Genomic DNA, 18,810 nt, shown 5'->3' on the forward strand with positions numbered 1-18,810 from the left:
TTGGCACATGCCCGTAACCTCAGTACTCAGGAGTCTGTGGGGGGAGGATGAGCTGGAGACCAGCCTGTCTGCTCCCTCTCCCGTCCGTGGAATTATGGCACTTGGCTGAGGGAATCAAGAACTTTCAGGTCCTTTTCCTGGCAGAGCAGCTGTTTAGACAGACAGACAGACAGGCAAAGGCGTACCTGGCCCTATTCTCCAGACTGGGGAAAGGCGCTGTGCCTGGTCGCATCATGAGAAGTGGGAACAGGTGTGACTTAGCAGAATGGCCCCTGTGCTGCACAGCACACAGCCACAAGCACAAGCAGAGTACACTAGTCAGCAGTTTCCAGAGCTCCCCATTCATTTTTTGTAAACTGACTTATTCACTCCGTTGTCAACCAGAACTTCGCTGCAGAGGGTCCCAAGCTTGCATATGGTGCACAGAAACCCACGCGGGTACACACCAACATTTTTTAAAATGGGAATAATGAAAACAGACATGAGGATAAAGCATAATTATGTTTTCCTTCATGAAAGCTCCTTGATAGCACAAGGTTACTTTTCTGCATACCTGTGAGCTGCTTTAAAAAGACTCAGCTGTGTGTTGGAGGGGGTGAGGAGCAGGATGTAGCTGCAAAGAGATTGGCCCGCCAGTGGGTGTGTGGAGCTGGGTGTCAGGCTCTCAAGGTCCACTAGTAAACCGTGCTCCCTCTTCTGAGGGCTGTGAAAGATCTCCTGATAGCCTCAGAGACCATGTCTCTACTGCGCTTTCCCGGTCACCACACATGAGCCTCTTCCCCAGGATCATGCATCCCATTCAAAAATGGCTTCCATGACCACTGGAGTCACCTGGGTACATAGACCAGTACTATCAGCCTGTTGGCTGACTGGCTGCTAGATTCTGGTGATGGCCTGCTGTACCCCATCCCCACAGCAGTCCCTAGTGAGAACCCACTACCCATTTCATAGATGAGACACAGACAGGACAAGAACCTTAGTCCAGCCAGCACGGCTTGGCTGAAGACCCAGACATGATAGCTACAATGTGGCTCAGATGATGAACTGTGCCCTGTATGGGGAAAGACCTCTGCTGTCCTGAATGAGTGCCAGCTGGGGAGAGCAACACCTCAGCTGTCCCCAGTTGTGCACACAAACTCATAAGACAGGAACACCTCCCCCCTGCAGGGTCTGGAAGGGAGAAGCTGCTAAAGCAGAACAGAGGCCCCACACTGAGCAGCGTCCGTCAACACGGGATCCGCTGCCTGCTGTGGATTCACCTCTACCTTTTCTGCTAGAGAAGACAGAATGCAAGCTAAGTAGCCCAGAGCTACATGGTCAGCTAGTGGGATGCCTGGGTCACTCCTTTGTCAATGGGTTTCCAGGCTTTTCTGGCTCCTCACAGAGCCCATGGTCCTGTTGTAGGGCCATGGCGTGATGGCATCAGACAGACTCCTGCCAGCCTCAGAAGGGTGGAGGCATCAGGGCTATGTTGGCTAGGGGTTCAGTGGACATAGAAATGATGTATCTGACCTGCTCCCTATCAGGTTGGATATGAGTCACACAGTCTTGTGTTGTTAGGCTTCGGGCATCATTGGGTTCCTGAGAATCAGGCAATTAATCACCTAGCTATCTTCAGGCTAAACTTTCCCAGGAAGGAAGGATGTAGGCTGGTAACACCACACCAATGTTCCTGACACATACATCACCCTTTTCTGCATCTTCTTAGGAGTAGACAATTTCCACACAGCACACAATGGCTTATAGGGTGCCGTGGTGTGTTTGTTTGTCCCAAAAGTTCATGTCTTTGAAACTTCCAAATTTATGTTGATGGTATTAGAGGTAAGGCTTTTGGAAGGCAATTAGTGTTCAATGAGGTCATAAGAGAGGCACCCCAGCTGGCACACTACCCCATCACCAATATGGTGTCTTCTGTTGTGTTAGCATGTACTCTACCGGGTACAAGATGATGTCAACCCTATGTGCTCAGACTCCCAGCCAAATCAATCTCATCCCTTATGACTTGCACTCTCAGATAGCATGATACAGCGTCAGAAAGTAGACTAAGACACAGGTGGCACAGAACATCCACACTTGCGTGGGACACCCACAGCCACGGGCCAGGCCCACTGTGTTATATTGTTCTCCCCCGCTGTTTCTACACCTGCATGCTGACTTTCCCATAAGGCCATGCCTGCTAGGTGGAGCTGTCCCTAAGCGAGGCAGACAGATGGAGACAGAATACTGGTCCTACTAAGCTGACGAAGAACCAGCGGAAACCTTGACCATGCGGGCAGGTGCACAAGGAGCTAAGGTGTAGAACAGATTCCCAGCTGAGCTTTGCCGCTGCCTAAGTGTGTGGCCTCAGAGACATCACCTTTGACATCCGGCATGTACTTTTTACAATAGACGTAGTGCACCCCCCCCACACACTGCGCATGTTTATAACATGCAAACAAGAGGATACAGTTTAGGCTATGACTCAGAGGAGAGCACTTGCCCAGTGTGTGCGACCTGTGTGGTCCATTCCCACAACGTGGCGGGGAATGAACGAGAAAGCATTGAGCACACGGCAATGAGGAGGAGGGCTTGACGCCTGACAACCATTTGTTGTACTAAACTCACTTCAGAGCCTAAGCTCGCTTTGGAAACCCATGGACAAGCCGACAACATGCTTTGCCCTTCAGAAAGGGTGCTGCTGTCTGAGCAGATCTGCTTCGAGACCCATCTCTTCCGTCTGAAATCCCCCTAACAGAGAAATCAGCTAAAGCTGAGATGAGAAGGCTAAGACCTAAAACACAAAGTTTCCCCGAGAGGGGCAGGGGTCACCACCATCCTCCCTCCTGGGGACTGTGGCCTGCCTTCCTGCAGTTCCCTGGGTGTGGGCCCCAGTTCCTCCCCGAAGGGAGTCAGATGCCAACAACCATCTTGTCCTTCCTCAGCATCTGGGCCCCATTGCCCCCCTTTGCCCCCTCCCTTCGTGAGGATGGGCTCCTGAATAGGAACTCTGCCTGCCCTGGCTCTTAGTCACTGTGACAAATGAGACACAGGGAGCCTGGAACCCAATATGGGATTCTTTGGCTAGGCCATCCCGTCATGGATTCAGGCCTCAGCATGCCGACATCCTTCTTGGGATGTTTCTAAGCTCCCAGACTGAAATGTTCAGAGGACACCAGAGTGAGGTCAACCTCAGAGTGAGCAGGACCTTGATCTCCACCCTCTCCTTCAGGGACCTGTAGCTTGCTTTTCTTCTCCTGTCTCCTCATTGGCCACAAACCCCTGTAAGCAAGGACCATCCTTTCTTCTGGGTCCTCTGCCAGCCTATGCACAGACCTGAGCTCACCACTCAATTAAAAAGGACTTGCTTCCCACTAGCTTCTTATCCCAACATGTTCTTCCCCACAGTTGGCCCAGCTTTAGCTCCAGCTTCCTGATGTCAGGTGGGAAATCCTGCCCCCACAACCCCCCACATACACACTCCCACCTCCAGGCTGTGGGGCTGCCATTAAGGCTGTGGTCGTGATAAGCCACAGGTGGAGTCTGTCTGTCCTGAGAAGCAGCTTGGAGGGAGACAGCTGGGCTCTGACCCTGCTGCTCAGGGTCCTGGGTGAGGCTCCCACCATCTGGGGCCTCCTCTCCTCCCCTGCCCCAATACCCTGGTCCTCCCAGCCACCCCCAGGAATTCCCACAGGGGTTTCTAAGAAGCTGACCCTGCCTTGGGGGAAGGGAGCAACATCCTGGCATCCGATGCAGGTAGCAGTTCTCTTGGGCTCATCGGATGTCCTGGGAACTTGCCAGGGATTGAAACGTAACCAGCGTTCTCCTGAGCATGAGTGTGTGCGCACAGTGAACGTGTGCGGCCCTGCCTTCTTCGCACATGTGTGCACACGGCGTATGTGTGCAGCTGTGCCGACACATATGCAGTGGAGTCAGCCAAGTGAGGGTCTCCACATTAAAAAGGAAATGAGTAAACAGCGTCGACATTTTTGTTTCCCTCCGAGGCTTGCAAAGAAGGTGTTAAGAGCACAAGATTTAAATCATAAACTTTGTGAAAAGGCCAACGGCCTAATGCGTGAGTCTTGCCAACTTGGACGTGGTCCTCAGGGTAATGCTACACTGAGCTAACGCAGAAGGAATCGTGGGAGGGAAAGGCAGGATGGGAGCAAGCCGCAGAGTCAACCAAGGGCAGACCAGCTGGAGCCCGGAGGGCCTCGGTGCCTTTTTCTAGTTCCCCCCTATAGCTGTCTTGGCTGATAGAGCCTCTGTCAGGCCTAAAGGCTTCATAGCAAGGTAGGGGAGACCTACTCCCGAGAGACCCAGAACAGGCCCAAATCACCCATGGAATGATTGCTTAACGATCAGGAGAGACCGCCAAAGGGCCTGCTGACTGGGCCCCTCACCTCTGAGGAGTCCAGTTCCTCTCTAGCCATCTCCAAAGACAAGCTGCTTTTTCCATGGGTGCAGGAACCGTGCTCGGCACTGCACAAGATGCCCGGGTGCAAATGAGTCCCTGTGCTCATATGGAAATTAAGCCGAAGACATAAACCTGCAGTGATTGTGCAGTTTGGAACCTAGTGGGGATAATCACAGGAGCTTGTATAGGGCCAATACTTCCCTCCAACCTAGTTCTGTTCCATCACTGCCTCCCCTTAACGGCCCTCCCCAGGCCCAGGTTTCACTTAACCCAGCTCCTGGTCCTAATATCTGCTCTTCAACACTTGGAATTCGTAAAAGGCATCTCTGCCCCACCAGGTCCCTGTGATTTTGTGTCATTGAATTTGCAGATGCTTCACGTCTCCCACCCCTGCCTGAGCAGGTCCCTCCCTCACCGCTTTCCCTGTGCACCTGGATAGGGGCCATTCTGGTCCACTCTTTAAAAAATAAAAAACGTGATCCAGGCAGTGGTGGTGTAGGCAGTGTTCTGTCCCACTGGCCAGTTCCAAATAACCACACAGAGACTTAATATTAGTTATAAATGCTGAACCAATAGCTCAGGCTTGTTACTAAGTAGCTCTTACAACTTAAATTGACTCATATTTCTTATCTAAGTTCTACCATGTGACTCATGGCTTGGTCCCTTATTTTCTACACATCCTGCTTCCTCTGCATCTGGATGGAGATTCCTCAGACTCTGCCCATCTTCTTCCCAGTGCCCTCCTAGGCTTTCCCTCCCAATCTCTTCCCACCAGCTATAGGCCAGTCAGCTCTTTATTAACCAATGAAAGTAGTACATATTTACAGTGTACAAAGATTGTTCCATAGCAGGTGGTGCACGCCTTTAATCCCAGCACTTGGGAGGCAGAGGCAGGAAGATATCAGAGTTTGAGGCCAGTCTTGTCTACAGATTGAATTCTAGGACAATCAGGACACAGAGAAACTCTGTCTCAGAAAAACAAGAAAAAAATGTTTGTATGTGTATATGTATATTTGTGTGTCTGTTTATGTGTGTGTGTCTATGTGTGTGTGTGTGTATGTGTGCACTGTGGGATAATGTTCTTATACACTGTAAAGATTTGTCACTTATATTAGTTCACTAAAACGCTGATTGGCCAGTAGCCAGGCAGGAGTATAGGTGGGGCCACCAGACTAGGAGAATTCTGGGAAAGGAAAGGCAGAGAGTCAGTCACCAGCTAGACACAGAGAACGCTAGATGAGAATTCTGCACTGAGAAAAGGTGCCAAGTCTTGTGACTAAACACAGACAAGAATTATGGGTGAATTTAAGTCATAAGAACTAGTTAATAATAAGCCTGAACTAATAGGCCAAACAGTTTATAATTAATTAAGCCTCTGTGTATTTCTTTAGAACTGAACAGCCTGGTGTAAGTCATAAACAATGCCACACCAGTTTGAAATTATGATTAATAGGGTGGTATTTATTTAAAGGGGAAAAAACTTACAGATCACCGTCAGCCCTCTGCACAACCAGGAAGGGAGTCCAGTCGCCGGCGGAGCAAGAAGTGAAGAGAGAGAGGAGAGGGAAGTGGCCGCTTTTTTAAAGGGAGAGAGACCACGCCCCAATGGGCTGGTATCTCAGCGGCGATAGGCTGGAGGAGTGGGAGGACCTCCCGTAACACCTCCCCCTTTTGTTTAAATAAGAGAGTTCTAAACCTACTATGAAATTATATACAATAAGTACAAATATCCTATTCTAACTAGCTTAGATCTTGTATAATAAATAACTTGGCCAAGTCATGAGAGAAAGTAACTACATTTATATAGTCTTCAACTCCATCGAAGATCTGAGAAGGGAAATAATGTTACCTGGGTAATTAGGAAGTTCAGTAAAACAACTTTCAAAACATGCAACATATCACAGAGACAACTAGCTACCTAGGCAATCACCCAAAGTCACATTAGCAGCGTTAAAAGCACCAGCCTGGCTGGTGAGGGAGCGCTGAAGCCCTGAGTTCTAACTCTCAGCCTGGAGCCTGGGCCGTGAATGTGTCTGTGGTCCAGGTGGTCCTGAGGACCCCTCCTGGCATTTCAAAATCACTTCCCAGATAACGTGTGTCTGTAGGTGGATAAATAGCCCTGGGGTTTCTGCCTCTCCAGCCAGGGTTTCTATTAAATCCGTGGCTGTGAATTCTACTTCCTCAGAGGAGAGGCGGGAAGAGAAGGCTCACAGTGACAACCAGTTGCCTGTGCACAAGTGGCAAGCCGAAGTACCCAGGAGACAGAGGAGCCTGCAGCCTGCCTCCCGGCTTGCACCTGCCTGCCAAGGGCTCTTTAGACAGTGTCCCATCTCATGCCTGCTGAGCCCTTGCAAGCAACTGCCTCGTTTTATTTTTCTCTAACTTTTGCCTTTGCAAAAGAAAAAAAAATCACAAAAATGTTTCTTCTCTTTCTCCATCCACAGTGATCAGAGCCAGAAAACAGTGCTGGCTTGTAGGCCCGACTTCTCCCTGCTGGGTTGTGGGCCAGGGAGGATTTCAAGGTCAAATCTACTCCCTGAAGGGCCACAAAGGAATTTCTCCTGGATGTCTGGGACAGAAGTCCCAGCTGTTTGCAGCTGGGCTGAGCTCGTGGAGGAGTTTCCTGAACGAGCCCCACTATTTATATTCTCCTGCATCCCTCACCGGCTTGTTTAAAGAGATGTTTATTCCCATGTTTGCATCAGTCCTTGCTGACTGAAGGGAACTCTAGTTACTATAATAAGTCCTGGACCTGCAGCCCACACTGTGCCCCTCCCGTACCCGCCCACATCGTCAGCCCGTGGCCCAGGACCTACCTACCCTGCAAAGTTATGTATGCCTCCTCCTCCAGGCAACCACCTGGGACAGGCTGCCTTATGCTAGGCACCCCTTGCATGTTTTGTATTCTCCCACGGTGGCCTCCTAGGGCTTTAAAAATGAGAACTAGAAGGGTATTATGAATATGATTCCCTCTACCGCCCTGAGAACACAGTGTCCTTCATCAGTCTGTGTTTCCCTCCGCTGGGAGGTTTGCGGGGAAGGTCAGCACTGCCATTGGGCTCGTGGGGAGCCGGATAGAAAGCCAGTCCTTTGGGAGTTTCTGGGGCTCCATGTCCGCTCTGCACACTGACGGTGAATAAGACTTACTTCAGGTCTGTTTAGTCATTGGCCCGTCAGCCTAAAGACCCAGTTGGAGGATCTTAGCGTTACTGGAGGAATGTGAGGCTCGACGCAGGAAGCCACCTACGAGAGCCACCTGCCCTACAGTGTCGGGTAGATGGCACCTCACTCCTGCCTCTGAGAGTCCCTGTTTTTACTCTGGGTGCAGCTTGTTAGTGTACCTCAAAAACAAACCAGGCCTGGGGTCACACTGTGCATCAGTGATCCCACTCCTATGGTATGTCCCCCCAAAAGATTGAAGGCAAATCTCAGAGACTCCTACCTATCCTATTCACAGTACTATCGTTCACAGGGCCAGGAGATACATGTGACAAACCTGTGCAGTAGTACTTCCTCCGCCATAAAAAATAATAGAAAAAAAAGAAATTATACTGACTATAACCCTGATGAACCCTGAGGACGTTATGTTCAGTGAAAGGGACAGACACAAAAAGACGAATACTCTATAACCCTGTCTGTGTGACGTACAGAAGAGCAAACTCCCAGGCACGTCAGGAATGGATAAGAGGGAAAGAGAAGTTGGGTGTTAGGATGTCCTGAACCCACTGTCCGGGCACTTGGGGGGCGGAGACAGGAAGATCTCTGGGCTGTCCGGTATCTGGGAGAATACAAGTCTGGAATGCAGCTTAGAAGGTGGTTCTACAACACTGGCTATGTTTAGCCCACCACCCTGTGTGGTTATAAAGAAATAAAATGTCAAATAGTATGTGTGTGTTACTGGGATAAGTTTTTTTTTCTTTATTTTTGAAAAACATGGTTCTCCACCAAGCCTGGCTGGACTGGCTCTGCCCCTGGCCTGCTTATGTCCTCTGCTCAGCCATGGCCCTGTATTTCTGGAACATGGAAAACTCCTGATGCCAAGCATCCTCATCCTTCCCGCAGGGTACCCAGAAGCCACCACCCTCCACGGCCCATTGGCCCAGGCTGATTGGACACCATTTCAGCACCTTTGTATCTCAGCAGATCTCTGAAAAGTGTCCCGCCCATGCTCCTGTTCCTCCACGGGAGCAGCACAGGATGTGGGGTCCTTGGCGTAGAACAGGACCAAGAGGAGTGGCTTGCGGTGAGTGGGAACAGAGCTGCTTGTGTCATTGCGCTCATACCGGAAGGATCCCAGGGACTGCGCATGTCTCCTGCTCATCACGGCAACCAGTTCTGGCTAAGAATAGACCCGTACGTGCTAGAAAGTTCACTGTAGATTGTTCAGAGTAGGAAAGGTTCTCAGTAAAAATCATGTCCCGTATCTTCCTCCAAGACTCAGGGGGGCCTAGAAACATCCAGCAGTGCACCTGTAGGGAGTGTGCAAACTCCCAAGTGAGCAGCGTGTTACTACACATGGGCATGTCCACGTCTAGGACCCTAGTGTCTCAGACCCACGGGACTGGCAAAGCCTTCCGCGGGTGACGCTGGAGGGCATGGCGGGGCCTTCTGCGGGTGGGGCTCGGGGGCCTGGCCCAACTTTCCCCTGGTGAGGCTCAAGAACATATTTCAGCCTTCCCTGCGTGAAGCTCAGGGGCGGGGCGCAGCCTTCTACGGGTGGGGTTCGAGGGGCCTGGCACTTCTTTCCTCTGGTCCTAGTGTAAATGTTACCAGGGTGAGCAGAAAATCTCTGCTGTAGTTTCTCCCTCAGGATGCTTATGTCCTGCGGACTGTTTCCCTACAAAGATGGTTCCTGACAAGATCAGTTAGACCTGCCTCCTTATTCAGTCGTACACCACAGGCCTCCTTAACAAGCCGTGTGCAATAACCCCACCTCCTGTTCCACTGTGCGTAGCAAACATGGTGAGCTTCTGGGTTTCTCCATCACGGTGAGCATAGCCCACAGGATCCCAGATTTTCTGTAACATGTGTCTGTGTGTCTGTCCTTTCTTCACGCCCTCACTACCCCTAGCCAAGCTCCTGGGACCCACACTGTGTACTCAAGGTCACATAACCAGTGAATGGACCAGTGAGGAGGTTTAGAGCCGGTCTGGGTGTGGCCAACAGGGACAGCCAGCACTTGTTTCTGCTGTCGCTTCCCCAGCCCCCCACAGCCTCCCTGACAATAGTGAACAACAGTGTCCCTTAGATCAGCTGAAGAGGTGGCTGGCTGTGGGGAGATGACAGCCAGAGCTGAACGCCATCCCCTGTTGCCTCAACTTCAGCAAGCTGACATCCATCTTACCAGAGATGACAGACAGCAAAGGGGCAACACCCTCTACCCCAGCCGGAAGTGGCGATCTCTGTGGGACCTGCTATGGGAAGCAGCAGCTCACTGTTTCAGGAGCTGACGTCATCTGGTATGGAGAGAGGATTGTGCAGCTCAGGACTTCAAAGCTCAGCTACGGTCTCCGGGGGCTGGATGGAGAGTCTCTCTCAGTCCCTGCTCTGGGGTCACAACCCCGTGCGGAGGTGCGGCAGTTCCGTGAGTGACAGGCTGGTGTGTGTTCAGTGTCACTTCTCACCTCCGAAATGGCCTCTGAGCAAAAACAAACAACCCGGAAATAACTTGAAACACGCTCCCTCCACCCAGCTATTAGGCCTACGGCAGCATCTGCAAATAAAGCCTCAGGAATATTTAGACTTCTGGGGCTAGGGGTGTGACTCAGCAGTAGGGCATCTGCCCAGCAATGGAAGGCCAGGTAAATGGGACCTGTGCATGGAAAACTTTTCCATGGAACCCCACAGTGTCATCCGAAGAGCTGAGCGTGGGCCGAAGGCTAGCGTCCAGATGGAGGAGGAAACCCTGGCTTGCCGTGTTAGTGACTGATTTAAAATGAATTGGAAGCCAGGCAGGGTCCACTGAGAGTTCAGGCAGAAGCTAAGGAATTGCCCTCTGGTTAGGAAGGGAAAACTAGCACACGCTTACTATCAGCCTAAGGCCAGCGGGCATGCAGGGCGCCTGTGTGCTGCTGGGGCCCTAGGCGGGCTTTATCATTGCATCTTGTTTGAGGTGCTGGGGTGAATTCAGGGCCCCCATGTGCTCTACCACCAAGTGACAGCCTAGCTGGAGATCTAAGGTTTTGTGTGTGAACCGTGGCTAGCACTTTGGGAAAGGATCAGATCGTGGAGATGTCCTGGGTCTGGGTCTAGATGGTCTAAGTGCGGCAGAAACTGTTCCAGCAAGAGAGGCAGTCCCAGGGAGGCAGCCTGGAGTGTCTGCCTTCCCTTACCATCGCCTACCATACAGGCAGGTTCGGGGTAGGCTTAGGGCTAGCGGTAGGGCTGTGTCGGGAAAGACAGATGGTGAACCATGTTCTCGACAGTGTGTGTGACAAACTCAGGAGCCACTGTGCTGACAGTTGAAGTAAGACTCCTGGGGCTGCAATGCAAACCTCCTCTTGGAGCACTTGACCGTCATACGTCAACACACATCAGCTCCTAAAGAAAGGTACAGAGGGTCACGATGCCCACATCTGGCCTGGGTAGCTCATTGGTGAGACAGGGCAACTGAGACCCCCGCTCACAAGGAGAGTGTTCTACGGCTGTGAGACTGCAGCCTCAGGCCTGGGTCGACAAATGTCCTAGACTGCTTGCACTCCAGCCCCGTCCCCCTGTCTCTGCCAAGTTGCAGGAGGCTTTGTGTAGCCTTGGTTGGTAAAGGGCTTGCAGATTCACAGCGCGTCAGAATGGAGTCAAGGGGGCCCCGGATCCTCCACCTGGTGGGCCTTGAGACTGGCTTTTCTCCTCACGCTGCCTTTAGGAGCCACGGAAATGGCCGTACGTTTGAAGTTCACTCTGTCTGATGAGCAGCGGGGTGTGGCCGAGGCATACCACAGCTTCCTTCACCATTTGCCTACCGGGAGAAGCTGGACTCTTGTGTTGGACTATTACAAATGGGATTTTCCATTTTAGGTTTGCATGCGGTCTAAGTTTTCTCTGGGACAAATGCCCGGGTGTGCAATTAAATGATCATGTGGTAAATATATGTTCAGTTCTTCCTCTTGTTTTCTAAGAAATTGCTTGGGACTGGGCATGTGGCTCGGGGACCAAGTACTTGCTTAGCCTGTGTACGATCCTGAGCTCCATCCCCAATGCTGCGGGAAAAGAATTCACAGAAATTTCCGGAGCTTGAATCCAGTGTGGCTCAATCATTCTACATTCTCCAATGTGAAAGACACCCACCTTCTCCACAGCCTTGCTAGAAGGGGTTCCATCCCTCCTTAATCTGTGTTCTTCTGTCCGGTGCCCCATTTGGGCTGGGTTCTAAGCTATGCTCTGTCAGCCGTGTTACTGAGTGTGCTTCCATTTGCCATTCGCACATTGTCTCCAGTAAATTGTCTTTTCATGACTTTTCCTCAGTGTATAATTGGATTTTTAAATTTTTTAACATATGTGTGAGTGGTATAGGTATGTGTACATGTTGGGGCTGTGTGCGCACATGTGTAGGGCGGAGGTCAATGGCTCTCCATCTTTTCTTGTTAAGATTTATTCACTTTTATTTTATGTATGTGGATGCTTTGCCTGCATGTATGTCTGTGCGCTATGTGAGGGCCTGGTGCTCACAGGGGCCAGAAGGCGGCATCAGATCCCCTGGAACTGGAGTTACAGAGAACTGGGAGCCACTATTCCATCTTATTTTTAAGACAGGGTCTATCATTGAGTTTGGAGCTCACCAATTCCACAGATCTAACTGGCTAGTGAGCTCCAGTGGTCTGCCTGCCTCCACCGTTTCTCCAGTGCTGGGACTACAGGCACAGGCCACCGTGCCTGGGTTTCTTAGGTGTTTGTTCAGGATCTGAATGCAGGTCCTCATGTTCGTGTGGTATTTGGTAATTTTATTGGGTAAGCTATTCCCCCCCACCCCGTCCCCTATTTGAATTTATTTTTCATGGTGAGTTTTAATTTTCCGCACACATTTCCGATACAACAGCAGCTGTCCGTTTTAACAGTGTAAGTGTATAGCCTAGCAGTCTTGGGTAGATCCATCCCATGGTGTGTTTATTCATCTCCAGAACTTTCTAATCGTTCTCATCGGAGACTGTGCTTAGGAAACTCCCCCTCCCCCCCCCCCGCCAGCCCTCGCAGTCGCCATGTTTCTTCCTGTCCCCATGACTTTATTCTAGCAAAGTCACATAGAAGGAATTACATGCTGGCATCTCCAGGGCACCCACTGTGCACTTGTGCCAGAAGCCCCTATCTTTCTGTGGCTGGGCCATCTACCACTGTACGCCTATGCCGCAGTGTGTTAACCTGTGGTCAGTTAGTGGACCGGCGTATCTCCCTCCTTGGCCGTGATGAAGAGCGCCGCTGTGTGAGCCTGCACGCACCTTATCTTAGTTAATTTTCAGTTGCTGTGACCAGACACCATGAGCAAGTCAACTGACAGCAGAAAGAGTTTATCCGCGGCTTCCAGTTTCAGTGGTTAGAGTCTGTGACCATCGTGGTGGGGAGCATGGCAGCAGGCATGGTACCGGAGCAGCAGCTGAGAGCTCACATCCCATCCACAGGCAGGAGGCAGAGAGAGAGAGAGAAAGCCTGAGGCAGCCATTGGCTTTTGAAACCTCAAAACCCACCCCATGGCCGTACCCCCTCCAACAAAGTCACACCTCCTAATCCTTCCCAAACAGTTCTACCAGCTGGGAACCAATACTCAAATATATAAACCTATGGGGGCCATTCTCATTCAGACCGCCACAGACCTCCTGATCTATGGTCAAGTCCCCGCCTCCATCTTTACCATCTAAAAGTAAGCCAGCCTCACTTTTGCCCAACTCGACTTCCAACAGCTGCCTCTTCCTTTTCTGAACAGACTCCAGGGCCATCAACGAATGGGTCCATTGGGCCACTAGAGGGCGCTCCCTGTCCTGGGATTTATTGGGGGGTCTTCAGTAGCCTCTATAGCGGAGGTGGAAAAGGGTGACCAAGACTAACTTGGCAGCCCCTCTCCTCCCACCGCTAGCCACACTCTCAGCTCTCAGAGGCCATTTTTCTAGGGTTCGGCCCATCACGGCCTCAGGAGCGTTGTTCCTGGGGTCCCAAGCGGCATGGAAATGACATCGTTATCAAGGCAGGCCTGGGAGTAGAAAACGGCTTTCCTAGCTGCTTTGAACTCGAATGGAGCCCATATGGAGAGCCCTCGGTCTCACGTGGTTCTCTAGTTTCCAGCCAGTGCTTCGCAGCTCAGAACTACAGCGTTAGAGCCTGAGGGTTTCTTATCCCGGGGAACTGTAGGGAAAGTAGCGTGGAGGGCTGCCTCCAGTCTTGGCAAGTTCAGACAAGGCAGCCAGTATGCCCCGAATATCTATCTGCCTGGTTGGTGCAAAGTGAGCCGACTAACCATCTCAGACCCCTGGTTTTCACCATAAAATGGGGCCATAATGACGCAATGAGGTCCTGGGATGTCCTGACTCTCTTGCAGGTCATGGGAGCCAGTACCACTCCACCTCCTTCGTGTCACCACAGAGTCACATGGAAAACATACCGACTAACACTTGGGAGTGTTGCTCCCAGCACTTGGGAAGCTGAGGCAGGGGGATGATTCGTGTCTAGGCGTTTGAAGCCTGTCTGGATACTACAGGAGACCTGTGGCAGCTTCCTAAGGAGCTCATATTTTTGCCTCCAGAAAACCCTGCTTAAATCACTCAGGTAGCCACCAAGGAAGAAACAGAAAGGGGCTAGGATGTCACCAGGCTATGAAAAAAGCGAAGAGGGCTTTGGGGGGTTGGAGGGGGCAGTGTGGAGTCTGGGCGTGAAAGAGAAGGGCAGCATTTTGCCGAGGGTGAGGTGAGCCGACCTCCAGGCTGGCTGCTCCTCTACCACCCTCCTCTCTACCCTCTAGGCCTAAAAACCCAGTGCTATTTGTCTCTCTCGGTTCTCCTAGAATCAAAGGCACTGGGCGCATATTTGAAACTTGAAAGGGAAGGCAAATTACTGGCTGCGTTTCTGTCTCTTTGCTAAGTTCCATCTTTAGCTCCATTTCTTATGGCCAGTGGGTGGACCTTGAGCAAGGGCTACCAGGAAGGGGGCAATCTGGGGCAATTACCGTAGCAGCTGGCTGCTAGGTCTCTGGGTCATTTTCGTTAATTTGCTTTTTTTTTCTCTCCAGCTTAGAGGCTCTTATTGTATTGCCCAAGCTGATCTTGAGCTTTTGGGTTCAGGTGAGTCTTCTCAGCCTCCCAAGCAGCTGGGATTACAGGTGTGTATCACCACACCTGGCTAGCCAACATAGTTGACAACGTCAAGGGTCTTATCTGCACATGCTCTCTTCCTGACCCTAGGCAGCCAACATCTCCAACCTCCAGGCACTGCCACCCCGTTCCTGCTTCCTCTTTCTTGTTGCCAGTGCTGAAATGACCCTACTGACATTCAAAACTGAAAGCACCTGTCTCAAAGTCGTGACTTTCAACTCAGACCTCGGTCTTGCTCTTTCTCCCTTGACCCAATCATATTTGTTTAGTCTGAGGCATGACAGCCTGTGCTCTTCAGAAAGCACGGAGAAGAAAAGTGGCCTGCTTAGGTGAAGCAGCTCCTCAGGAAGGGACAGGAGACCCTGGCTGGGACTCTGGTGCCTGGGCATTGGCAGGAACATCTGCTACCAGCTTTGTTTCTAGTCTGGCTGCACTGACTGTAACCCCGTAGGGGCAGACATCCACTTCTATTTCCTCCTAGTGTCCCTCAGAGTGGAATTCATCATTGGAGATAGAAAACAAAAGGGGGGGACACGGATATTTTAACAGGGTTCTCTAGAGGAAAAGAATCGATAGAATGACTATTAAAAGGGGATTATTAGATTGGCTTACTCAGTGTGGTGTGTGTAATCCAACAATGGCTGCCTTCATACTGGAGAGCTGAGAACCCCATAACTGTTTATTCCACGAGTCCAGCTGGATGCCTTAGCAGTCCTAGTCTGGTTCTCTAGGCCTGACGGACTCCTGGGGAGCCACTGGTCTTTGGTTCACGTTGGAAGAATGGATTAGCTGGGTTCCAGTACCAGGAAAGGAATGTACTAGCGCAGGAGCTGCGGCCCCAGCGGCAGAGTACATAAACTCACCAGCAAAACTTGCAAACAAGGAGGCCAAAAGCAAATCTTGGGCTCCTTTTATCCGGCTGCCCCCAGAAGGTACCACACATTCAGGGTGGGTCTTCCCACTTCAGATAACCTGACCAAGAAACTCCCTCACATGTGAGCCCTGTGGCTTCTCTTGATTCCAGCTCCATTCGAGTTGACATCCAAGATGAACTATCATGCCTACACACTCCAGAGGCATAGACGGGAGGATCAGGAGTTCAAAACCATCCTCGGGTACACAGTGAGTTTGAGACCAGCCTGGACTGTATGAGTTATAGTCCCCAGTCTACCCAAAGGTAGGGGTTGAGGAGCAGAGAAGGTAGAGGTGGGGAGAGAGCATACTTACCAATGCCCATTCCAGAGAATAACTTGTCTGCCCAGTGCTGGGGCAGTTGGTTTACAGGGTCATGTCCACTCCCCATCTTCTCTCTATGGGCCCATCAGCTGCTGCGTCCAGTTTTGCCCATTTTAAATTACACTTTGAACTGCTTCACTCTAGGTAGGTGTGAAGCACCGATTCATTAAAGGGCTGAATCTCTTGGGAGACTAGAAACAAAGATTAAATTCCAGGCATTCTGGATTGGTGAGGTGACTCAGTAATGGTACTTGCCACCAAGCCTGATGACCTGAGTTTGATCCTCAAGATCCATTGTGGTAGAAGGAGCAGACTAGTTCCCACAATTGCCCTGTGAACTCCACACTTACATGGTAACACCTGTGTGCACACACACACACTCCCACACATACTATAAATAAATAGATGATAGATAGATAGATGGATAGATAAATGATAGAGATGATAGATGGATAGATAGATAGATAGATAGATAGATAGATAGATAGATAGATAGATGGACGGACAGATAGATGGATAGATAGACAGATGAATTAGTAAATAAATAAGTGAATGTAAAATCCAGGCATCTGAGAACAAAAAAACGGTGTTAGACTGGGCAAATAGGAAGTCAGATGAGGCCTACTAACAGTGGAACTGTCTAAACGCACTGAGCACGCACTGCCTGAAAGAGACAGTGTTCCTCTCGCCAGCACTGTCAGACACAAACTTCCCATTCCACAGGCAGGTGTCTGACCACCACTACCTTTCAGGTGAGGCAGCCAAGGCATAGAGAGATCAGTGGCTTTGCCTGTGGTCACAAAGGCAGGAAGGTAGATTCCCACGTGAGCTGCCTCCAGCTGACCAATTCAGCAATCCACAGGGTCCTCCCTGGGAGGACCAGTCTCTTGGGGAGAGGTGATCACACAATCCTTGAGCGAGATGAACAGGACACTCTCTTTGGATGGTTCTTAAAATATGCAGAAATGAAAAAGCAGTTTGCACCAGGTAAGATCACTGTCTATGGCACATGCTCAAACCTACCACTAATCAGGCCCCTCTGCTTTTATCAAAAAACCCTTCATGCCTCCAGCATCAGAGTTTGAATTGTTCTCCTCCCAGAAACAGACAGAGCCAGATAAATATGCATGCTAGAGGAACTTTCTTAAATAGTGAAACATGAAATATCCGCTATACGCTCATGTGTTTCAACACCTGGTCCCTTGATGGTAGTCCTGTCTGAGAAAGTTGTGAAAGGAGATGAAGCCTTCCAGGAGGAAGTATGTGATTGGTGGGCGGGGTTTGATGTTTTATAACCCAGCTCTACTTCCTGTTCTCTCTCTGCTTCTGGACTGATGATGCAGTGTGGTGGTCCAGTCTCATGTTCTGCTGCTGGGCCTCCTCCAGCATGATAAACTTCAGCCCAGAACGAACCCTTTTTCATTGAAGTTGTTTTTGTCACAGAACATAATCCAGCAACAAAGAGAAACCAAGACATAAATTAGTGCCAGGAGTGGAGTTGTTGTTCTGCTAAACCTGACCATGTGGTGCACAGGCTTTGGAATATGTTTATGTGAGGGATATGGAAGAATTTGCAGTTTTAGGCTAGGAAAGCTCTTGAATGCTATAAGCAGAGCTCAAGGTGATGTTCTGAACAGATTTTGGATGATCAAAAGACTAAAGAAAATGAGGACAGTGGCTCAGGGAGTTGCAGAGGAGACCAAGGACTCTATCAGGAACTGGGCTAGAGACCATTCAGATTATCTTTTGATAAAGAGTCTGGTTACATTCTGCCCTTGTCCTGAGAACTTGTATCCAGCTGAATTAACAAATACTAGACCAATATCCTTGACAGAGGAGATTTTGAGACAGAGGAACATTGAGACTGGGACATGGCTGCTTTCCATTATTCTTATGTAGGTCTGTGGTGGAAAAGAGCAATACTAGGGCAGCAAGAAATAAAACACATGCACGGTTTGGAGAGAAAAAGAGCACTAGGAATTTAAAGGTTGTGGCCAGGGCTCGTGCTGAAAAGGCATACTTAGTAAAGGGGTTGACGCGATTAAGAGTGGCCTCTGCTCTGCACTGGGACAGCAGGAAGGCAAAGCCCTGCCCGCCAGAGGCCCAGCATGTGACAGGACAGATCCTAAGGGGTTTCCTGCTCTTGGGCAGCAACTACAAAGGAAAGTTTCTACCAAGCACTGGTTTTATAGGCATAAAAAAAATGGAAGATTGGGGGATGGTGGGTCATGGATTCTTATTCCACGGTTTCAGACAGTGGGTGACAGGATTGAATTCCTCAAAGAGGTCCTGAGAGGCCCTCTTTTTTTTTTTTGTTTGTTTGTTTTTCGAGACAGAGTTTCTCTGTGGCTTTGGAGCCTGTCCTGGAACTAGCTCTGTAGACCAGGCTGGTCTCGAACTCAGAGATCCGCCTGCCTCTGCCTCCCAAGTGCTGGGATTAAAGGCGTGCGCCACCATCGCCCGGCTCTGAGAGGCCCTCATATGAAGCTGTGAACATGGAGCCTGGGTTATGATGAAACCCCCATGATGTTGGAGGTACCACAGTCATGGAATGTCTGCCAAGGAGAATTGGATGCAAGGAGTGGAACTCGTCCAAGAGAGAAATGTGTGTTGCAGGCAACAAAGCTGGAGGGGCGGAGTTACCTCATTCTTTCAGAACTGAGATAATTTACCAGGAGTCCTAGATGCCAGACATGGAGTGAGATCATTAGCGTTTTCCCTGCTGGGTTTCAGCCATGCTTTGGCTGACTCTTGCCATGCTCTGTCCCTGTCGCTCTCTTCTGTGCAATTGTCTTTTGGAAGTGTGCAGCTTGTTTCTTTGTTTTGTGTTGTTTTTAGAGGTGGTCACAGTTAAGGGATTGCCTTGAGTCTCAGAAGAGACTTCTGAAGTTG

The sequence above is a fragment of the Microtus pennsylvanicus genome, chromosome 8, assembly GCF_037038515.1.
Source record: "Microtus pennsylvanicus isolate mMicPen1 chromosome 8, mMicPen1.hap1, whole genome shotgun sequence".
In the NCBI taxonomy this organism is placed as follows: domain Eukaryota; kingdom Metazoa; phylum Chordata; class Mammalia; order Rodentia; family Cricetidae; genus Microtus; species Microtus pennsylvanicus.